Source organism: Mustela nivalis, assembly GCF_964662115.1.
Source record: "Mustela nivalis genome assembly, chromosome: 6".
Taxonomy (NCBI): Eukaryota; Metazoa; Chordata; class Mammalia; order Carnivora; family Mustelidae; genus Mustela; species Mustela nivalis.
The window spans coordinates 128,316,391-128,336,488 of record NC_139025.1 but is presented as its reverse complement, the minus strand read 5'-3'; the positions used below and the strand labels follow the sequence as shown (position 1 = coordinate 128,336,488).

The window sequence follows — 20,098 nt, the reverse complement described above, 5'->3', positions numbered from 1 at the left end:
CTGAAGTCAGCAGGATATGAAGCACAGTTACAGAACAGAGAAGTCTTAGAAGGATGTAAACCCTAGGGTTTAAAGAGAAGGGACCCAAGCTGATTGGGAGGGACTCTACAAGAAATTTACACAGGACCCACTGTTCATAATTCTGCCTTTAAAGGCAGAATTCCCTCCCCCCTCTTGTTTTTTTAGTTAAATTTAGAAGTCAACAATGTAAATTAAGAGTTGGGTAACTAGGCAATGCTGTTGCAATGTAAAGAAATGTTAACCCAATTAGCATCACGTCAGCATCTCCTTTCCAGTTGCTATTAAATATTTTGCTCCTCTCCACCAAGTCCTTCCTCACAAGCTCTCCTCCCTGGACTGGTGAGTCACACATCTTGCTGCACAAATTACCCTGTTATTAGTCTCAGGGACAAGTGAGTGATGTAGGCAAGAGCTAGGGGGCTGGGAACCTTGCTGACATGACTCACTCCCAGAGGAGCCTGAGGAGAGGCCCTGATTCTGTCTCAGTTCTCCCATCTGAGAGGCAAGAGGACTGGCCTAGAGTCTGTAGAGCCCTGTAGAGCCCTCCTGGGGACCGCTGAAGGGTGCTGCAGAAGGCTTCCCACCAGTTAGTCCCAGATAAGAAGAGTCAGCAAGACTGCCACATATATATATATATATATGATGAATATATATATATATATATATACACACACACATAGCAAGCCTGTAATTGATGAATAAAATCCAAAATGGAAAAAAAAATGCAGTCCTTCACATACCACCAAATTTGAGGAAGAACTATGGCTTCAGAGTCAGAAAGCCCCAGTCTGAGTCCTAGCCTTGCCTCTTAAAACTAGATGAACTTGGGGGGTGGGGTGGCACCTGGGTGGCTCAGTCGGTTGGGTGTCAGACTCTTGATTTTGGCTCAGGTCATGATCTCAGGGTCATGATATCAAGCCTCATGTCCAGCTCCATGCTCAGCATGGAGTCCACTCCGGATGCTCTCTCTTCCTCTCCCTCTGCCCCTCCCCCTGCTCTCTCCCTCCCGCCTCCCTCTCTTTAAAATAAATACATCTTAAATCTTAAAAAATAAAACCCACATAACTAAGTGAACTTGAGCAACTCAGTCTCTCTGAATTCTTTGCTAGCTCCCTTGCTCAACGGTGCTAATTCCACCTTCCACAAAGACCTGTTGCAGAAGGAGAGTGATTCATTATGTGGAAATACCTGAACGCAGTAAGGGGCCGGATCTATGTTACAGAGTCATGTTATCTTGTTATCACCTTATTGGGTCTGGGCAAGACTCCCGATGTCAGGCTGGTTTAAATAGTAAGATTAAATGCTCAGTTTAAAAAGATTCCCCAAGGGAGAGTAACGGGACACCCCTGCCCCTTCACAGAGGCACTCTCCCCACGATCTCCCCATCTCTCACTGTGGGGAAAAGATAACTGGCTTCATTTCCTTCTTTCAGTAAGGGAAGCCTACCTAAAGGACACAGACAAGGCGAACCTAAACAGAAAACCTAGGAACAGTCTTGGACAGACAGTACTACACAATGTCATCTAGTTCAGACCTTTCAGACAATCAGACTCACCTGGGGTGATACCCCAGCCACTCCCCACAACACCCTGGAGTAGAATTTCGAGGATACGACATGTGGGAACCCAAGGCCCAGTGGCTTCTCAAGGAAAAGGGGTTTGGGGCTCTGACTGCCCAACCTCAGCCCTTTCCAGCTACCTGAGCTCGAAGAGCATGTGACTTTCTTCCCAGCCTTGAATTTCTCATCTATAAGCTAGGAATAATATTTTCTATTTCTGTACAGCCCCAATTGGGACTAAGTAAGGTCATGTATCTAAATCACTCTGTAACTTGGGGCATATGGTGAGTGTGTTAGGATTGTCACTATTTACCTTTCCTCATCAATGGCGCCACGGACTTTGAGGTGGCCCAGCGCTCAGCCCTCATTCACTGATTTCCTACAGTCCCCTAGTCAGTGGTAAGGTCGGCTGGGCTGAGTGTCGGAAAGGCCGCAGCTTTTCTGAGGGACAAGTGCGATCACCTGACAGGGCAACTCATTTCTTCAGTGACAGCAGGATTTCTTTCGTCACTGGAACCCAACATGGGCAGTATCACCAAAGGAATCATTTTACGAAAGAGAGGAAAACCTACAGAAGGGTGTGGGGCCACATCTTGATCGAGAAGGAATTTCGAACATCCCTCTCACAGATGAGGAGGAGGCCAAGTTCCTTTTAGGGAAGGACTTGGGGTTACTAAGGCACACCGATGAAGCAAGCCCCAAATTTTAATGTTTTAAAAATATATGCTTATGTAATAGTTAAAGGCAGGGTTTCCAGTTACACAGCCTGCTGCCCCCGCAGAATGAAGCAGTCTTTGGAAAAGAACAAGATGACAAAGATTCTAGTAATCTTCAGGTGAGGGTGAGGTGCAGTGGGCGGGGGAGCCTCCAGTAGAGGGCAAGAAAAAAATTTGCAATTGCTGCTTCTCAACAGTTTTCTTCACGGACTCTGAAATCATAAAAGAAGTTAGAAGGATAAAAGGCAAGATTTCCTGGGGCGCCTGGGTGGCTCAGTGGGTTAAAGCCTCTGCCTTTGGCTCAGGTCATGATCCCAGGGTCCTGGGATGGAGCCCCGCGTTGGGCTCTCTGCTCTCAGGGAGCCTGCTTCCCCCTCCCTCTTTCTCTGCCTGCCTCTCTGCCTGCTTGTGATCTCTGTCTGTCCAATAAATAAAATCTTTAAAAGAAAGGCAAGATTTCCTTATGGCAAGAACTGTTGGTGTGGGGCTGGGAGAGTAGCACCTGGTAATCACTGTTTGCTCCTTTGAGTAAATAGGGATGGGTCAACTCCCTTCCTTGGCTGGGACAGCTGCTTCCTCTGTCCATGGCCATTAGTCCTTGCTATTTATTCACCATAGGAAAATAGTCCCTAAAATCTCAAAACTAAACAGAACGAGTCATTCCTGTCCAGTCTTGATCTACTGCAAGAAGCCCCTTAAAGGGGGGTGGGGACAACCCCATATGTATAATGCCCAGATTTTACGTAGAGGGGGGAGAGACAGAGACAGACACGAAGAGACAGAGATCAAAAGACACAGAGATAGAGACTTAGGCAGGATATATGTGAAGTCTATCTAGAACATAGGGAACATATTTCACGTATTCATTTTACTGTTTTTTTTTTAAAGATTTTATTTATTTATTTGATAGAGATCACAAGTAGGCAGAGAGGGAGGAGGAAGCAGGCTCCCTCCTGAGCTGAGAGCCCGATGCCGGGCTCGATCCCAGGACCCTGGGATCATGACCTGAGCCGAAGGCAGAGGCTTTAACCCCCTGAGCCACCCAGGCGCCCTTCCTTTTACTGTTTTTGATTAATGATTAAACCCACGGCTTCAAATGTAGAGCTATTTTGCCTGCGAAAATGGAAGGAAAACATCCTGGGTATATTGTATGAAAATGTAACATATTTAAAAGTAAAAATTTGGGGGTGCTTGGATGGCTCAGGTCCTTAAGTGTCTGGCTTTGGCTCATGATCTCGGAGTCCAGGGATTGAGCCTCAGTCAGGTTCTGTGCTCGGCTGGGTGTCTGCTTGTCCTTCTCCCACTTCTTTGGCCCCCTTCTTGTCCCTCTGTGCTGCGCCCCCCTGATAAATAACATCTTAAAAAAAATAAATAAAAATTCCCCTAGATTTCCAAACATTTCAAACATTCTTTCTGGAAGCGTATTCTTAACTCTCTCTCCAATACATTTTTATATAATTCTCATTTCAGTCTCTCTGATTTCCGTCTACCAGAGCTAATCAATGTTGTGAATGGGAGAAAACACTGTGCTGACATATACAGTTTCCTACAGCAAGGTCACATCTTGCGCATGGGCCAGTTCCTTTTTCCCTGGGGGACATAGGTCGGACATGTGCCAATGTGATTTTTCTGGCTACTCCTCTATTGATCCTGATTTTGGGGTCTCCGGGTTCCTAAGTCTTGTGCTTCTAAGTCTTTTCTACTTAGGCTAAGATTTATCGGCTCTTTTCTCAAAGTTTTTTCTGCCAAGAAACACAGTTAGCACAAGTTCTCCTGGGAATAACTGGTCTGCATCGGTGAAGCGGGACCACGTGTGATCCACAGAGATAACCCACAGGACAGGTGCCGGCTCCACGTGCTGTTGGAGGGGATTCAGAGTTCCTCCTCCCTGTGGTTCCTGTTAGCGAAATTTCAGTATGGATGTCTCTTAAGGTCCTTGTCAAAGAAAGGCAAGCTCTGAAAGCAAGCCAGTGTGAATGGAAGGGTCACAGGATATTCAACACCAAGCATCCCAGGAGCAAGTAATGTCCAAAACATACAGAGAATGGACGACTCTAACCTTGCATCCAGTCTCTTGAAATATACCAAGAGATGCCTAGCGGAGCCTCATTGAAGTCCTTCTGTTCAAGCAGGGGAGGGAGAGCCCTGTGTGCTTCTCTTCCCTGCCCAGTAAAGCTGTTTCTCAGTAAATCCGTCTTCCTGGTAGTTTACGAGGTCGGGAATGTTACTCAGCTGCCGCCTTATGAAATCTGAGCCATTTCAACTTTGCCACGCTGTTAGGTGGAGGTTTCCAGGGCGTGGTGGGAGGACAGGAGTCACATTTACGTATTCCACAGCAATTCTGGAATGCTCAGCCTCTGTCGCTCTGTCATGCATCAGTCAGTGATATCATGAAGCACCAACTGTGTACCGAGGGCACGCAGTTTCAGGCCCAGGAGCAGCCCTACCCTTTCACCCTGGCCTTGTTTGAAAAACACCCCCGTCTGGCCTTGCTCTGGTCATACCTCTCTCCCACTGGCTGAGGAGTCCATAGACCCAAAGCTGCAAGCCCACCCACACACCATATCCCCTTTCTAGACTTGTTAGGGGTACCCGGGACCCTAGAATTCCCTGCCCGACACCTCCAAATTCTCTTTTAAGGCCTGCATGGACCCTTCCCCAGGTCTGTCCTCTGAAAAGTGACAGCACAGTATACCCCTAGGCCTAGGAATGGCCAACAGGAGACTGTTGGGGAGAAGATGAAAAGACTCACACTTGGACACATACACAGAGGTGTCCGCACACACGGGCACTGGGGCCTCAAGCCAAGCAGGACAATTCTGGGGCTGAGAAGCGGAATAGGGTCAGGCTGAGAGCCAGACAACTCCCCATGTCCTCTTGCCTTGGGGCCCGAGGGACAAGCCTGTCCACAGGGACTCAGCATAGGTCTGGCCACTCTAGAGGCCCCCCGAATTCTGGAAGCCAAAGATGGATTCAGGCTGAGCAGCCACCAGAAGGGCTGGTAGCATGACAGACAGAAATCCTCAGGTAACTTCCGATGGTCCAGCTGAACCGCTCCTCCCCAGAGAAGGCAACTTCTTTGTTAGCAAAAAGTGGTTTATTCACCTGGCTCCCCTAAGCTTCCCCGCCCCCAGCCCCACCCCCACCCCCAGCAGGTTACCACTTCACTACAGAAAGCAGGAGGGGCAATACATTTGTGATCAATGCGGTTTGTGTTTGGTAAGAAGGTGTAGAAGAGTAGAGGCTAAAAGGTGGGGGTGGGGTTGGGCCTTGGCCAGGAACCCCTTCTTCATTCTCCACTGATCCACTGCGGATTGGTTAGGTAGGCAGTGGGGTGAAGGCACGTGCCAGCGAGCCCTGTTGTCACAGGGAAAGGGTCAGGGACGTGATTCAGAGGCCCAGCGGCTGTGCTACCTGCTTTCACAGCTATAAACTGGGAATAGCAGCACCATCTCTTCACAGACTGTTACAGAAGCTGGAGGCAACGATTACATGGTAACTAGTAACCAGCATGCGTATACAGATTACATGGTAACTAGTAACCAGCATGCGTATACAGATTACATGGTAACTAGTAACCAGCATGCGTATACAATGAACACAGTTTCTTTCACCAGCATCCGCTCATTGTATCCTCACCACAATAATAATTATTCATGCCCCCAATTCACACATGCAAAGAGAAGTTGAGAGGGATCAAGGGACCTGCCCCAGGTGACACAGCCAGACCAAAGATAGGTGCTGGGCTAAAAATCCTCCTTCTCTTTACAGGACTTGATTTTTGTCTTTCATCCATATTTGTGAACATGTGCTGTCATGCAAGTCATCCTTTCTGATTGTCACTTTTGATGACTTTGAAGATATGTGCTTTTCAAAGCCTGTTTCTCACAAGGAAGAGTCTGGAAGCCGGAAACCTGCAGGACAGATGGAGCCAACTCTTCCTTCTAATTAGAAGCGAGGCTCAGGGAAAAGGGGATGGTCAAGGTTGGGGGGCCAGCTGGGAGCACAAACAAGGCAAATACCGGCTAAGCTTGGGAGATCTTCATCACCCGGCGCTGTCAGAGGAAACTGTCACTCAACATCCCTCCTCTCAAAAAGAAAAGATCTACAGTATATCATAGGGAATAACACGGAACTTGCCTTGCCCAGAACACCGCTCCTTCCCACAACACAGAAAACAATATCATATAATAATAAAGCTCTGGGGCACAGATATAGTTTAAGACAACACAGTAGAGGTGAAATAAGATAAGATAAAATAAAATAAAATAAAATAAAATAAAATAAAATAAAATAAAATAAAACGTAAATAACAGTAATTACCTTGAGTATATAGGATAGCTTTCTGCGAAGAAATTCAAGTACTCTGTGTCTAGGTATGTGGAGATATATGTAAAAGTTCGCCTTTCCTTTCACAACATCCCTGTGGAAGCAGAAGAGGGAAACATAATTAATAGACTATACAATGATACCCATAACTTTCCTTCCGGCTCTAAAATTCAAAGTCACAGTTACAAACCAGTGGCAGAATTTGGTGCAGGAGGAACTGGCCCTATGAATCAGTTTCGTTTGATCTGGGGAGTGTTTTAACATAATTTGCACTGATATCTAAAATTCAGGAATTTTCACCAAAAAATCCAGATTCACAGCTTCACTTGAAAACAACAACAACAAAACAAAACAAAACAAAAAATCCCACAATATCTGGCAGTAATCACAGGACGTGCGGGCCTTAATTGAGGCGTAAGCTTCATCAACCAGCCCACTGCTCATTTCAGTTACCTGCCCAGGCTTCTAAGGCATTAACGTTATAATTCCTTACGCCTCTAAGAATCATCAGTGGGAATTATGTCCTTAAAGTCAGTGCAACTTAAGTAAAGACAGTAAGAACACAGCCTCAAGTAGTGATTATAGTTCTATCAGCACACGGGGCTTGGAAGAGCCACTTGTGACTCGTTAGTACCCTGGTTCTGCCTGCTGGCTCTCTAGGGGGACTAGCTGGAAAACATTTTTAAGCCATGCTCTCGCCTGATTCAGAACACCTAAGTCAGGACCTCTGAAGGCGCCGTCCTGACATCAGCATTGTTATCATTGCTTAACAGACGTATTCATTAAAGCCCAGCACGCTGACGGTAGAGCAGCAAATCCCAGAAGTAAACACACCTGAGTTAGAACCAGCAGCCAGACCAAGAAGCAGGACACTAGCAGCACCCCAGGGCCTCCACTGCGTCTCTGCCCAGTCGCTACCCCACTTCCTCCAACTATCCTCGCCTGACCTCTAACACCGTGGACTCAGGTTGCCTGTTCTTGAACTTCGCACAATCAGAATCACACTGACGGCATTCTTTCGCCTCCACGTCTTTCTGTCAGCAGTTGCGACTGAGACAATACCCAGCCTCACGTGTGCGACGGAGCTGACTTATTTTCACTGGGGTGAAAATATAGTCCATGGTGCGACTATACCACAACCTCTTTTTCCATTCTCCAGTTGAGGGAAATTGGGGTTTTTGAAATAAGGCTACTCCCTGTGAACATTCTTGACTGTGTCTTTGGTAAACACATGTCCACATTTCTACAGGGCAATGGAATTGCTAGGTCACAGGTATGTATACACAATTAACAGACCCTCTTTTTTTTTTTTTAATATTTTATTTATTTATTTGACAGAGAGAGATCACAAGTAGGCAGAGAGGCAGGCAGAGAGAGAGAGGAGGAAGCAGGCTTCCTGCTGAGCAGAGAGCCTGATGTGGGACTCGATCCCAGAATCCTAAGATCATGACCTGAGCCGAAGGCAGTGGCTTAACCCACTGAGCCACCCAGGTGCCCCTTAACAGACCCTCTTGACCAGTCTTCTAGAGCTGTTGTGTGGATTTACACGCCCACATCTGTGTGAGAGTTTCAGCTATTTCACATTCTCACCAACACAACTACTGTCTACCTTTCATTAGCCTCTCTGGTGGGTGTGTAGCGATATTTTCCTGTGGTTTTGATGTGCATTCCTCTTAACAACTGATAAAGTTGAGCACGTTTCATGCTTCTTGGCCATTTGGATACATTCTTTTGTGAAGCCCCTATGTAAATGTCTTGCCCAGTTTTCTATTGTGTTGGTCCATCTTTTCTAATGCGCTTGTTTCTTTTATTCTGGATATAACTCCTTCTTGTTTATATGTATGGCAATGTCTCCTTCCCTTCTGCAGCTGGTCTTTTACTCTCTTAATGGTAAGATCTGATGGAAAGAAGTTATTAGTTTTAATAGAGTCCAATTTGTAGATCTTTTCCATATGCTAGTACTTTCTGCACCTTGTTTAAAAAAAATCACTGCCCATCCCAAGGTCATTAATCTATCCTATTTTGTCATCTAGAATGATGCTGTCCAATAGAAAAATAGCGAGAGACGAATACATAATTTAAAGTTTTCTTGTAGTTGCATTTCAAAAAGAAAAAAAAGTGAAATTCATCTTAGTAATGTATTTTATTTAACCCAACACATCTAGAATATTATCATTTCAACATACAATCAATATAAATATTATTACTGAGACATTTTGAATTCTCTCTCTCTATAGTCAGGTTTTGAAATCTCCTGTGCGTTTTGCACTTAGAACCTATCTCTAGTGGCTCAGACACGTTTCAGGGACTCGGCAGGCCAACAGCTGCCATAGTGGACAACACAGATCTAGCCATTATAGTTTTACCTGCCAGTTTTATTTTCCACATCTACATTAACATTCAGATATGAATGTACCTTTTAAATTTTTATTTATTTATTTTAAAGAGAGAGTGTGTGTGAGTGCCTGTGCATGAAAGAGAAGGGGGTAAAAGGGGGAGGAGGAAAAGGGAGAGAATCTCAAGCCGACTCCCCAGTGAGCACGGAGCCCCATGTGGGACTCGATTTCATCACCCTTGAGATCATGACCTGAGCCCAAACCAAGACTCAGATGCTTAACCAGCTGAGCCACCCAGCACCTCTGTATATAAATTTTGAGGTTAGAATCAAGACTCAGGGGACACCTGGGTGGCTCAGTGGGTTAAAGCCTCTTCCTTTGGCTCAGGTCATGATCTCAGTGTCCTGGGATCGAGCCCCACATCGGGCTCTCTGCTCAGCAGGGAGCCTGCTTCCCCCTCTCTCTCTGCCCGCCTCTCACCTACTTGTGATCTCCATCTGTCAAATACATAAATAAAATCTTAAAAAAAAAAAGACTCAGATTTTTTTTCCATCTGTATATTCAAATGATTGTCCCTTCTGTATAGTATCAATGTTATCATAAATCAAAGTCCAAAGACATGGAGGCTTATTTCTAGACTCTCTCGTCCATTTCCTTGGTCAACTGTGCTTTTGGCATTTAGCATTTTTTTTTTTTTTTTTTTTTTTTAGTTCCCTAGTTAATTCTTACATTCAGCCAGTATTGAGAACCGAGAAGCTGACCAACAGGTCACAAAATTTGTCCGTAGCTATAACCAGAGATTTTATAGACAGGAATGGATGGAATAGAAGAGAAAAATTCAATATGTGCAGTATTGTTTCATGAAACTTTTATTTCCATTAGAGAGTGTGTGTGTGTGTGTGTGTGTGTGTGTGTGTGTGTGTTTCTAAATTGAGGTCTAAGGAATATTTTTTACCATCAAAAAATATGGTAGAAATATTTTTTGACAATTGTCAAAAAAACAGTTTAAAATCCACGACAGTAGTGTCATCTGTGGAGTGATTACTTGGGAAAATCAGCTTGTATATTATTTTATAGTCATCATCTAGAAATGCTCTCAAGTTTTACTCTTACACAACTGGTGATAGACCAGACCTTCACACAAAGCAGATCTCCATTTGAAACAAGTCAGGGAAAGCCAGTTACGGCTGGTGGAACAGGAGGAGCTCATTAGAAAGCCTGTGACTTTGACCCAAAGAGGAATATGATAATGAGTTCGTGATGAGAACATTGCAAATGAAAATTGCTAATCTGCACAATTTGAAATTTGTTCAGCATCAGTGGATTTTAGGTTTTTCAAGTTTTAATTGGATGTCAAACAAGAAAACAAAATTTGAGGGGAAGAAATTAAAGCCATTTTAGTTACTAAATGATGTTAAGTAACCTTTGTTATTGAAGAAAATGCTCTCAGAGTATTTGCTTGAATCTTGAAATGCTTATTTAATTGTTCAGCCTACGTCAAAGTCAATCTAATCAACAAAAATTTATTGACTCTCCACTAAAATATGTCTGGCAAAGGAATCAAAATGACAGAAATAGACTTTGCTCTTGCATACAAGAACTCTATGGAGAAAAATGGATTGTGGCATATGATTTTCCCTTCTCTTAGTACATGGATATAATAAATAAAAATGATTCAAAGCCCCTTAATGTAATATTTTATCTCTCCAATCAACCTAAATTCATGCCTAAGCTGTGATTTTTATAGTTTTCCCATTGAGAGGGAAAGGAGAGATGTATTTGGTGGTCATTTTGCAATATATACAAATATTGAATTATTATGTTGTGTGCTTGAAACTCATATCATGTCCTCCATCAATTATACCTCAATTAAAAAATTTAAAAAGCCGGGGACCTGTTTTCATTTCTCCCTTCTCCAGTCCTAATGACCAAATGTCACATGTTTCAGAAGGCACAGCTACAAGATGGAAGGAGACAGAGCCATCATAAACCAAACACCAACTATGTTAGGCCTCTGGTCTGTTCAGTTACTCTCCTTAAGAATGCAGCATGATCCCTCCCCACAGACTTTCCAGTGACCAGGTGGGAAAAAAAATTTTTTTTTAATAAAATAAAATAAAAAATAAAGAAATGATTATTAAAGTGAACCAAACCCCTTTAACTTTAAATTTGAGGGGAATTTGGACACACAGCTTACGAAATTTTAAATTCTCATATTTAGGAAGGGTGACATTTGTTGCAAGGTCACCCAAGCCAAATTAGTGTGCTCAGACTTTAAGGTACAATAATAATGAAATTTGGGAATAACTCTTTTAAAAAACATAATGATTGCTACAGTTTATTTACAATCAAACATCTGTCTGCCATCACTGAAAGCTCTGTGGAGAATTTTGGCTGTTAAAGTGTTGTACAAGGTCAAAGAGTCTTAATATCCCCCATTCACTTGCTATTTGAGGATTTTATACCTAAGCCCTAGTTTATTTTAATTAGGTTTTTAGCGTGGTTTATGTTCTCGTCATTTTAAAAAACCCCTCCACAAGACGAAGTTTTAAGGTAATATGAGGGATAAGTCTCTTTGCTTTACACAGACTTCTTTCATAGTGCTAATGCCTGGTCCATGTAGGGTGTCCCAAAGATATCTTCAATCATTCTGGGCCCACCAAATAAATAAAACAACAAACCTGGGCCATGTAGGACCAATAAGACTGGTGTTCTGGGTGTGCAGGTGTTTCTAAGAGAAGGGAGACCTGCATTTGATTCCCAAGGGAGCTCCCTTGTGTTCCTTTCATCTCTCTGCCATGATCTACAGCTCATCAGGATTCAAAGTTAGGGACAGATTGCCAAAACACCATTCTTAATGCCAACTAGCCCATTTGATGAACTTGACAATAGGCCTTTGGCCAGTAAATAAGCCAATTGCTCTTGTCCAAATCCATTTTTATAAAGGTATATTATCTCCAGTTCAATCTTTGGACTACATCCCTAAGTTCACATTGGGGAGGCCTTGGAAAGCCCAAGGCTGTTGTACAGATGGCCTGGAGCCCAGGGTAAATGAATGGTTGCCACACTACACTCTGTGTTTTATGAGACCTTGGAGCCAGACCCTCACCCCATACACAGCCTGCCGGTAGTGCCTTAGGGGCCTAAGAAAACTCCAGTGAACTGTGTGTGTGTGTGTGAAAGAACGCATAAAAACAAATCTTTCCTATAACTGTGCAATGATTCGTACAGTAAACGACCCTTGCGAAAGAGGTATCCATCATCCTTGCCTTTTTCCTGATTTTACTAGGCTCTGGGGATTCCTAACACAGGACGCTCACTGCTCTGCTTCAGGGGGTGTGTCAAAGCCAGATTGGCTCCACCATAGAGGACCTAAATAATCACAACCTGATTCCCAAAGGAAGTCAGTGACACTATGCGAGACTAAACCAGCACTCGTCAGCCCCCATGAGGGCAGAGTCTTGTGTCCCTCGATCACTGCTGTTATGCCCGGAGTCCAGAAGAGGATCTAGTTCACCGGAGGCATCAGCAAATAACTGGAGAAATGAACACTGTATGTATCAAAAGCCTACCATTTGTCAATCATGCAAAAGTCTCTTCCTGTTGCTTCTAACAAATGGCCCTGCGGGATGGGTATTCGAATAATTAGCTTATAAGTAAGGAAATGAGGTTTGAAGAATTTCACTGACTTGCTGAGGTCACACAAACAGTAAACAGAAAGCAGGGATTCAAATTTAGATCTGTCTTCCTTTCTAGCCCATGTTCTGTCCACCACACCATGCCTTCACCCCAGGAGAAGCAAATTATAGACTGACCCACAGTGTTTTGCTCTAAGATACTGAGTTAGTGTATTTACACATTATGGGTTCGGGAACCCCTCCACATGACAAGGACTCTGAAGGGCTGAGAGAACAGAAGAGGAATAGGGAGGGCTCCAATCATGTATTTCTGTGTGCAAAAGGCAACAGAATTTGGGTTTCCTCACTTCCCTGCTCTGCCACTGTACCTCTCCCCAAACCCAAAAGTCCTCATCCGAGAACTGCATAACATGAGTTCTCTCTCACTGAACTAACTGGGAAATGCACTTATGCATAGCAAGGACTCTATAAATGGAGATTATCACTAACCCAGAATTATGTAGATTATTACCAACCCAGAATTATCTTCAAACTCATGCCAATTAATTTGATTGTTTTTAGAAATGGCAGAAATATTTTTAGAGGGAAGACCATACAAATATTACCTATTTTCCCCTTAAAGAATTTACTCCTTGTCCAGCAAATTCTACTGATGAAATTTGAAGTGGCAACCCCTTAAAAAAAAAAAAAAGCTTGTAGGGGAAGAGGTATGAAGGTGCTCTTTAAAGTCAGAACCCTTACTCGTGGTATAGAAGGCACTGGAATAGTACGGATTAATGAATCAATAAATATGCATCCTCTGGTGAGTCCCCCAAGTTTCTTTCCCTTGACCCGTGTGTAAGGCTCTCTAGCAAATAAACTTGTCTGAAAGAACATCCTGGCTAAACATGTACGCTGGTTAGAAAAAAAGAAAAACTATTATGTTTCTCTCTAAGCTGTAGAACTACTCAGCTAATGTCTTCTGGACACAGCATGGAGACTGTCTCATTCAAGATTGAGCCAGCTTAGGAGAGTCTGCCGCTGTGAGGAGAGCAAGTCCTGCCTTGTTCCACATTTAAGACATTCTGACGTGGTCTGAAATGCCTTGGCCATGCCACCGGGAGATCTGCGGTCACTCTCTTCATTTCTCCTTCCTCATAAACCGGGCTGTGCCGACGGAGGGCTCAGCCTCCTGTGATTCCACAGGCTGAACAATCCTGCCTAGTCCTATGCTGGAGCTGTTTCAACTCGCCACAGAGCAAGTGCTACAGGTCAGAGAAGTTTGGCCCCAGCATTTGCTCCACGACTGAACGCTTCTGAAGTCAAACTCATCAGGCGATGGGTTTCAAATCTCTCTTTCGTGTAGCTCTCCCTGAAGAGCAGACCAAAAATGAACATTTTGAACATCTCTCTCTCTCTCTCTCTCTCTCACACACACACACACACACACACAGTCAAGGCCAACGTGGTCTGAGCATTCTCAAATGATAACAACATCAGTGAAATAGTGCCTACCTTCCAGAAACTTCAGTCCACAAAAGATGCCCCTTGCCTGTGAAGAGCAGTCAGAGCCAGATTTCCAGCGTTCCAGTCAGCCTCGTTCTTGTCAGAGAGCAACACACCTCATCTCTGTGTAAGCTCTGAAATTCTTTCAGAGAGACCCACCCTCTAAAGTTGCACGTCTAGATTTCTGACTGAGGGCGATGGGTGACGTGAGGCAAAGCTACTGGATGGCACCTTCTGGTTCTTCCTGATGGGATGTTGCTTCCTGTTTCACCACTTGGGAGAGGAGAAAACTGGAGTTCAGTCAGACGCAGGATTACAGATGCATGAGTTACCTCACCTTGTTGGTTCTGGTGCACACGGCCATTAGCCAACTACCGAACAAGATGGTCTCTGCTCTTTGTCCTCCAAGGAAGGGGTTTAGGCGGTGGAGAGAAACCTGAAACAGTGTTGACAAGCCCACACTATCACCCGAGCGGGTCTGACAGCCATGGCACTCTCTAGAAGCTTGTGAGTACTGGCGGGGCTCTGTGCTAACGAAATCACCACCACAACCACCACCAGCATGCCCTGAAAACGCATCGACTGAGGAGCATCAGGCCCCAGAAAGGCGACCTCTCTGCCTGGCTCCTGGCAACTCGGGGAATAAATTCTCTTCTTTCAAACTACACCATGCCCTCAAACTGAAAGTCTGGCCCCCTTTCCCTTTCAGAACAGTCAGAGGTAATTCTCTTTGTTTTTGTTTCTGTCAGCCTCCGAGAACAGTCGTCACAGACAATGAAAGACAAACCTGTTAGTAGCAGGATACCAACAGTTGTCCGCCTCGCTGCCTCAAGCACTTCAGTTTCAAAGGCAAGGTTGCCTACAGTGTTTATTTGAGACGGGAGACCTTTGGGGGCTGTTTCCACTTTCTCTTGCCTGCAGATGAAACCACTCCGGGTGTGGGTTATTTAAAGGTGCCTTGACAAGCAAGGAAGCTTCTGCAAGTTGGTTCTTGTACCCCTGGGAGCCAAAGCTCACCTCCCGGGCGGTTCAGCAGCGCCGCCCACTCCGAAGGCCCTGATTCAAGGCCCTTCCCATCAGCCGACCTCAGCTGCTGAGAGATGTCTCCCTTCTCCTGTCAGCTAATCGATGGCAGCAAATTAAAAATTGACTAGAGGCAGAGAGGGGGAAAGGCCAGTGTCAGACTCCACAGGTTCTCAAGTTTCAGTAAGTGAATTCAGTTCGAAGAAGCAGGATTGGTCAAGGCCCATTCGCTGGGTGCTTGGGTACTTTCCTCTTGGCCTGTTTTTCTCTTCCCAGACTTTCTTTTCGCCATGAAGGGGTTCTGAAATTTTAAAGCCCCTCTGGCAGGAGGGCTGAACTTCCAGCAGAGTGGTCCCTAAGTGGGGCAGGCTGTGTTTCCGATCCTGTTGCCAGGCGACTATGTACAGTTTCCTGGTCTTCCTCACCCCACACTGTGCCTTTCTTGGTCCATCCGCCCCCAGCTGCCACCCGATTTACCTTCCTAATTAAAACTGTTTTTCTTTATCGTGTCTGTCTTCCTTGCTGATAAAGCTCTACCTTATAAGACTCCTTAGCAAGGGAGACTGGTTCCTGGTTACAATCTACCTAGCTCAAAAGAATCCCATTATCATCGGCCGCACTGAGTCACTGTCAAGGTGTAGTCCCTTTTTCCTTCAGGGACAGAGGCAAAGATTAACCTGTTGCCCAATCTATGCAATGGAGTGCAGTAGCTGGAGAGCTTGAAGTGAGGAATTCTGATGCTCTGTGAGTTGTGACCTGGGGGAGCTGTGTTGCTTACACATCAGTCCAGGGTACCTTCCCGTGACCCCTTTACGGAGGACAAATAAATACAAGTATGGTTCTTTCGAAGACTCCTATGGTCATGCCTTTTCCCTTTCCTCTCTCTCACTTGTGCCTCATGAGAAATTGATCAGGTCACTGCTAACAGAGGGGAGAGCACCCTGGGAAGCATGAGAGAGCAAGAGGCCTGTGTGGGCGTCACTTCTTCTAGGTAACACTTAACTGTCTCATTTTATGAGAAAGATTTAGAAGCGAGTTAAGGTATTAAATCTGTTGTATGTTTTCGATCCTCATTAATAGAGGTTAAGTTGTTTATTAAATATTAATGGTTCAATGCGGCTTTAAAAGTGAACATCACACCTCAGGCAGTTAAGCCTGATATTAGGGGACAAGTTTTGTGGGGAGCAGAAGGGGCAGCATGACAAAAACCATGGGATTTTATACACAAGAGCAAGCTTGTTACTAAATGTTACTTAAGTGGGTGAGTTTGGAAAACATCTACTGAGTTTTTTTCCAAGAGTAAAACAGGAGAGGGGGAGAAGAGCAGTGAGGACACTTGCAAACCCAGTGGAGATTCTGGAGGACCACTTAAGAACTTACAAGAGAAAAACAGGGTAAACAGGACACGGGGAAATGGCCCTGGGGCCGCAGCAGGAAGCTCGGAACTAGAAACTATGTCCAGGGCTCTGTTAGCCAGGAACAGAGGATGCCCGGGGTGTAGACACAAAGGAAAGGGAAGTGGGACGACTTCTGATATTCTAAATGGCATGTTACGTTGCAAACCTCAGGCGAATATTCTAGAGAAGCAAATTTAAGTTTGATGGAACTGACTTGCTTTTACCTCCAAGGAGCGAATCCCTTCCGAGAAACTTAGTGAATACACTTTGGGCCATATTGATCGTAACCTAATGAGTCCGATTTGGGAGGCTTTTATGAACAAAAGCTCTGTTTTCTGATAGTGCTTGATCTTATCATTTTCACAGACTTTTCCAATAGACAGAAATGTCAAGTCAAAATGCTGCCAAACTGCTTATTCCTTAAATAGGTGTGTGGAGAAACTCCTATGGGATCTAACGAAACAAACCAATGACTTCACACATGCCAGGAATCTGAAGACTACATCTTCTTGACATAAAAGTCTCCCCCGATGATTTGCCTGAATCCCCACAATGGATGACCGATTGCAGACATAGCTCAGAAATACTGCGGGCTTGATTCTGGACTACTGTAAATGAACATCTCAATCAAGCTAGGCAAGGAATTTTTTGGCTTCTCAGTGCATATACAAGTTATCTTTACACTATACTGTAGTACGTTAAATGTACAATTGCATTATATCTAATAAAATGTGTATTTTAATTTTAAAATACCTTATTGCAAACAATAGGTTAACCATCATTGGACCTTTCAGCAAGTCCTAATCCTTTTGCTGATGGAGGGTCTTGCTTCCATGCTGATGGCTGCCCGCTTATGAGGGTGGTGATCTCCGAAAATAAGACGGAGGTGAAGTCTGCCACATTGATGGCCTCTTGCTTTCACAAACTATTTCTCTGTAGCACATGATGCTGTTCAGTAGCGGTAGAACTTCTTTCGAGATTGGAGTCAATCCTCTCTCGCCCTGCGGCTGCCTTATCAGCGAAGTTTATGTCACATTATGAATCCCTGGTTGTCATCTCAGCAGCGTTCACAGCATCTTCCCCAGGAGTAGATCCCATCTCCAGAAACCACTTTCTTTGCTCATCCCTAAGAAGCAACTCTTCATTCATTCATGTTGGTCATGAGATGGCAGCCGCTCCGTCCCATCTTCGGGATCCACTTCTAATTCTCGTTCTCCTGCTGTTTCCACCACATCTCTAGTTACTGACTCTGCTAAGGTCTTGAACTCCTGGCAGTTATCCATGAGGGTGGGAATCAACTTGTTCCAAACTCCTGTTCACGTTGATACTTGGACCCCTTCCTGTGAGTCACAAGTGTTCTTTGTGCCCTGTAGAATGATGAATCCTTTCTGCAAGGTTTTCAGTTTACTTTGCCTAGATCCAGCAGAGGGATCCCTACCTGGGGCAGCGAGAACCTTATGAAACGTGTTTCTTAAGTAATAAGACTTGAAAGTTGAAATTACTTAAGTGTTTCTTAAGTAATAAGACTTGAAAGTTGAAATCACTCCTTGATCCATCGGCTGGAGAATGGATGTTGTGACAGCAGGCATGAAAACAGCGTTAACTTCACTGTCTACCTCCATCAGAGCTCTTGGTGGACCAGTTACATTGTCAACAAGCAGTAACATTTTGAAAGGAATCTCTCTTCCTGAGCAGTCACTGTCAACAGCGGGCTTAAAATACTCCGTAAACCCTGTGGTAAACAGCTGTGCTGTCATCCAGGCTTTGTTGTTCTCTTTATTGAACACAGGCAGAGTGGATTTAGCATGATTCTTAAGGGCCCTAGGACTTTTGAAATGGTGAGTGAGTATTGGCTTCAACTTTAAGTCACCAGCTGCACTAGCCCCTAGCAAGAGTTGGCCTTTTTCAAGCTTTGAAGCCAGGCGTTGACTTCTCCTCTCTAGCTATGGTAAGTCCTAGATGGCACCTTCTTTCAATAGAAGGCAGTTTTGTTTACGTTGACAATCTGTCGTTTGGTGTGTTCCCCTTCATGAATTCTCTGAGCTGGGTCTTCCGGATGACTGGCCACAGCTTCTCCATCAGCACCTACTACTTCACCTTGTACTTGGATGTTAAGACACGGCCTGTTTCCTTAAACCTCACGAGCCCACGTCTGCTAGCTTTGGACTTTCCTTCTGCAGCTTCCCCATGTCCCTCAGCCTTCACAGAACTGAAGAGAGTGAGTTAGGGCCTGGCTCTGGACTGGGCGTTGGCTTAAGGGAATGTTGTGGCTGCTGTGGTCTCTGTCCAGACCTCTGAAAAGCTCTCCATATCCGCAGTAAGGCTGTTTTGCCTTCTTATCATTCGTGGGTTCACTGCAGTGGCACTTTTCATTTCCTTCAAGAACTTTTTCTTTGTATTCACAGCTTGGCTAACTGGCACCAGTGGCCTAGTTTTTAGCCCATCTTGGCTTTTGACTCACCTTCCTCACTAAGCTTAATCATTTCTGGCTTTTGATTTAAAGTCAGACACACATGACCCTTCCTTTCACTTGAACACTTAGGGGCCATTGTAAATTATTGATTGGCCTAATTTCAATACCGTTGTGTCCCAAGGAATAGGAAGACCCAGTGGGAAGGAGAGAGATGGGGGGGAGCCCGTTTGGGGAGCACTCAGAACATGCACATTTAGTGGTCAAGTTCACGGTCTCGTGATTACAATAGTAACATCAAAGGTCACTGATCACAGGTTACCATAACAGATACAATTAGAATGAAGAAGTCTGAGAGTGACACCTGGGTGGTTCAGTCAGTTAAGCATCTGCCTTCAACTCAGGTCATGAACCAAGGGTCCTGGGAGCAAGTCCAGCATCGTCCTCCTTGCTTCTCCCTCTGTCTGATGCTTCTCCTGCTTCTACTCTCTCTCTCTCTCTGTCTGACAAATAAGTAAAATCTTAAAAAAAAAAAAAAGTTCAGAAATATTGTGAAAATTACCAAATGTGACAGAGACACAAAGTGAGCAAAATGCTGTTAGGAAATTGTATGTCTCCCATAGACTTGCTAGATGGCCCAACGCAAGGTTGCCACAAATTTTCAATTTGTAAAAAAAAAAAAACAAGGCATTGTCGCAAAACACAATAAAGTCAAGAGTAAAGTCAAGAGTAAATCAAGAGTAAAATACAGGTATGCCCACATGGGACCTGAATGGAGTCTCCCTTACCCCCACCCACCAGGTTCCACACTCTCCCTGGCCCAGTGTTACAATTTCCTGGAAGATAATTTTAAAGAAAGCAAGAAAAGGGAAGAGCACGTCATCAGAACTAATGGTTCTCATACATTGGTACTTGAGATCCACTCATTACCGTCTGACACATTCGACCTCTTACTTATTTGACTTGTTTATGACCTATCTCCCCAGTTAGAACGCTAGCACCGTGAGGGCTGGGATTTTTGTCTGCCTTGTTCACTGCTGAATCCTCAGGAGTCAGCAGTTCTTGGCACAGAGTCCACGCTCGGGGCTGAGAGGGTTCATTTATGATGGTGTCTCTTCCAATCTACCACAACAGAGTTACTTTTTTCAAAGGTAATTCGTTGGGCTTTCTCAAAACTTCCAAGTG

General features: G+C 44.5%; 1 protein-coding gene across 3 annotated transcripts in view; it reads right to left on the bottom strand.

The window, feature by feature from the left end:
• Positions 1-20,098, bottom strand: part of CERS3 (ceramide synthase 3) — a 107,965-nt gene that overhangs the window by 81,797 nt on the left and 6,070 nt on the right. Inside the window, exons 1-3 of one of the 3 annotated variants that reach the window (XM_082734216.1) lie at positions 14,871-15,168; positions 14,093-14,356; positions 6,619-6,718 (exon numbers count right to left, since the gene is read on the bottom strand). The gene's annotated coding sequence lies outside the window, so the exon portion shown is untranslated. Of the gene's footprint in view, positions 1-6,618; positions 6,719-14,092; positions 14,357-14,870; positions 15,169-20,098 lie in introns of those variants that run through there. The other 2 variants (XM_082734217.1, XM_082734218.1) reach the window with 2 other exon arrangements.